This window comes from Palaemon carinicauda, chromosome 36 (assembly GCF_036898095.1).
Source record: "Palaemon carinicauda isolate YSFRI2023 chromosome 36, ASM3689809v2, whole genome shotgun sequence".
NCBI lineage: Eukaryota > Metazoa > Arthropoda > Malacostraca > Decapoda > Palaemonidae > Palaemon > Palaemon carinicauda.
This window is the reverse complement of record NC_090760.1, coordinates 10,833,238-10,837,478: the sequence shown is the minus strand read 5'-3', so window position 1 is coordinate 10,837,478 and position 4,241 is coordinate 10,833,238.

Below are 4,241 nucleotides of genomic sequence, written 5' to 3'. Positions count from 1 at the left end.
AAATTGTAGCACTGTTATATATATATATATATATATATATATATATATATATATATATATATATATATATATATATATATATATATATATATATATATATATATTTTCTATGAAAAACTAGAACGAAGGTTTTTTGATTTTTCGAATTTGGTGACTCAATGAAAGAAAATATATAGAATAAATTATATTTGTAGTATTTTCTGCAAGAGGATCATGGAAGGGAATAAAAAGATTAAATAATTTTTTTTTATTTGTATAATCATTTGTTTATTTATAGTTTACTTAATCTGTAATCTCCAAATCGATGTTTTTGGTTGAGGAAGAAAAGTCTTATCATATCACCTGCAAGGAACTACTTCCGGAGATAAACAAAATCACCGAATCATTCCTGAATTTTGAGACCAATGAAAAATTCTCTTTGAATTATTGCATTTTCTAAAATCATATTTTCTTTAAAATATATAATCATACTTTACTTCCAGGGCTCTTAGCCTGGAAATCCACAGACCATGCTGTTCATTCCACTGAGGTCGTACACCTTTCTCTGCTTTTCACCTGCTGTGTTGACAGTATCAGACCAGAAGAAAATATTTATTTTCTTTGAGATATTGCTAAAGGGAAATCCAAAAACATATTCATACATCACTTCCTGGAAGTTCACAGTCCAAATTGTTCAGACCCCTGAGGTCTTCCCCCCTCCCCCCTCCCCCCTTGAATTTCATATTTCCTTCAAGATATTGCTAAAGGGAAACCCAAAAAGATATATATTCATATATTGCTTCCAGGGGCTCATATTCTGGAAGTCCACGGACCATGCTGTTCATTCCCTTGACGACTTCTAACCCCTTTTTCCTTTCAATTTCATATATCCTTTAAGATATTGCTAAAGGAAAACTCAAAAAGATATACTGTATATTCATATATTGCTTCCACGGGCTCATATTCTGTAAGTCCACGATCCATGCAGTTCATTCCCTTGACGACTTCTAACCCCTTTTTCCTTTCAATTTCATATTTCCTTTAAGATATTGCTACAGGAAAACTCAAAAAGGTATATATTCATATATTACTTCCAGGGGCCTATATTCTGGAAGTCCACGTACCATGCTGTTCATTCCCCTAATGACTTCTAACCCCCTTCCCCTTTAAATTTCACATTTTCTTCAAGATATTGCTAAAGGAACGCTCCAAAAATATATGTTCATATATTGAATGAAATAAACACACAATCTATGAAAAAGGAAATTTATCTCGAGCTTTCGAAGGGACCATCTCCCTTCCTCTTAAGAAAAGAAAAAAAAGATGAAGGGAGATGGTCGCTTCGAAAGCTCAAAATAAATTTCCCTTTCCATAGATTGTGGGTTTTTTTCATAGAGGGAAAATTGTGTGTTTTAATGTATTCATACATTCCCTTAAGGATTTCTAAACCCCTTCCCTTTAAATTTCATATTTCCTTAAAGATTTTGCTAAAGGAAAACTCAAAACGATATATATTCATATATTGCTTCCAGGGGCTCATACCCTGGAAGTCCACGGTCCATGCTGTTCATTCCCCCTGATGTCTTCAACCTTTTTCCCCCCAAGGTCTTTCTCCCCCATTCCCTTTTCCCCCTGCAGGAACATCCTTGATGACTTCTAACCCCCTTCCCCTTTAGATTTCATATTTTCGTCAAGATATTGCTAAACGAACACTCCAAAAATATATATTCATACATTGAATGAAATAAACACACAATCTATGGAAAAGGAAATTTATCTCGAGCTTTCGAAGGGACCATCTCCCTTCCTCTTAAGAAAAGAAAAAAAAAAGAGGAATGGAAATGGTCCCTTCGAAAACTCAAAATGAATTTCCTTTTCCATAAATTGTGGGTTTATTTCATTCATCATACATACAGGGAAAATTGTGTGTTTCAATGTATTCATACATTCCCCTAAGGACTTCTAAACCCCTTCCCCTTTAAATTTCATATTTCCTTAAAGATTTTGCTAAAGGAAAACTCAAAACTATATATATTCATATATAGCTTCCAGGGGCTCATACCCTGGAAGTCCACGGTCCATGCTGTTCATTCCCCTGATGTCTTCAACCTTTTCCCCCCCAAGGTCTTTCTCCCCCATTCCCTTTTCCCCCTGCAGGAACATCCTTCTGTGTTGACAGCATGAGACCAGAAGGTGTGGGAAAAGAAGAGCCAGACATTGACCTTTAGGCCATCGGCTTCCGTCGAAGCCAGCAAGTCACATGCGAACGTGATTCCAGGGCTTTCAGCAATGGTTACTGCGCATGCGTGCTGTCGGAAGCCATTAGAAAAAACGTTTTTACCAAGTTTTTTCCTAATCCGAGGGTTATTTCATAGAGAACAATGAAAATCATTAGCCAAGAAACATGCAACTTTGAAATCGTAAATGCGTTTACTATGTTTTAAAAGAATTCATGTTGAAACGATCACGAGGGAAAAATGTAAACAAGAGAAAGAGAGAGTGAAAGAGAGAGAGAGAATGAAGGGAAAAAATTTTGTTGCGTCAGAGAGAACGGGAAATATTTTTCTGGCCGTCGGCGTCATCGGTGAAGAGAAAGAGAGAGAGAGAGACGGAAAGAGAGATAGAGACCTCCCTCCTCCCCTCCGACGGGGCCTACCCCCCCCAATCCCTCCTAGAGAATTCATCCGTATTGACCAACGTTAAGAAAACGAGAAATTGTCGAACGTCCGAAATGATGGCTGCATTGTCTGCTGATTACTCTGGCTAATCTCGGACTCTCTATCTTCTTTTGGCCAGATGACACCAGAGGCAAAAAAAAAAAAAAAAAAAAAAAGAAAAAAAAAATGGAAATTAAAATATCGTCGCTTAATAGCGACAGCGTTCTAACGACTAGGCGTGTTTCGGCGATGTCTCTCATTGTAAGCCTCCCTGGCAGTTTTCTCTGAATATGATCAGCTTCCAGGTACCGCTCCGCTTTGTTCGGGTTTTAATGATGCTTTTAAATGCGATGTTTCATTATCATTTCAGTCGCAAGTCCTTAGTTGAATTTTTTTTTTTTTATTTATTTTTTTTTTTTTCACTCATAAGTCGTTTTTCTTGTATCGAGTTTTTAGCTGTGAGTTTTCTATTGTCTTTTCATTCAATAAGTCATATTCAATTCGAAGCTGAAAGCTTTTTCATATATTTTGGTGTTTTATTATTATAACCTCTATTTTTTTATAATCAAGTCTTGTATCAAGATTTTGTCTATACGACTTTCCTATTCTGTCCTTTTCTACAATAAGTCGTATTCAATTGCAAAGTTTACAACATTTTCATATTTCTTTAGGTGCTTTAATATCTTAGATCTATTTGCCTTATATGAACTTTTAAGTATTATATTGGCATATTTTTTTTATATCTTAGCTGAATAGTTTTTATATTTGTTTTTTTCATGAACAAATAAAATTTGAAATATTAGAGTACGAAAGTTCTATAAACATTGGTTGCTAGCAATAATTTTGAAAAATTCTAATGTGAAGACCAGACAGATTTGTGAATTTGATGTTGGAATATCGCGCAAGTTACTAGTCATATTATGCTTAGTATCTGAATTATTTCAATAAAAACCTGTAAGTGATGTTAAGAAATGGGTTACTTTGCAATCCTTGAAGGTAATATTTCTACGTTATAAATACGCATATGCATAAACATTAGTATGTATATATATACATACATATATATATATATATATATATATATATATATATATATATATATATATATATATATATATATATATATATGAATACATTTTAGAAGCACACACACACACGCACACACACACACATATATATATATATATATATATATATATATATATATATATATATATATATATATATGTGTGTGTGTGTGTGTGTGTATATATGTCAGCTTTCGTGATTTCTACACATATATGTATGTATATATATGGATACATATATACAAACCCACATATACTGTATATACAGTATGTGCACGTATAAATATGTATGTATGTGTTTATCAGGACAATTATAAAAAAGAAAATAGATTTTGTCCTGAAATTTTATTAAGGAAATGGTTTTTAAGTAAATAGAATACTAATAAACATGAAAAGAAAGAATAAGTTTATCAGAGTAATAAGAAATGACATAAAAAACATTGATATTATGAATGATAATAGTAATTATCAATATTATTATTGTTACTTCTCTTGTAATTTATTCATTTCCTTTTTTCCTTTTCTCACTGGGCTATTT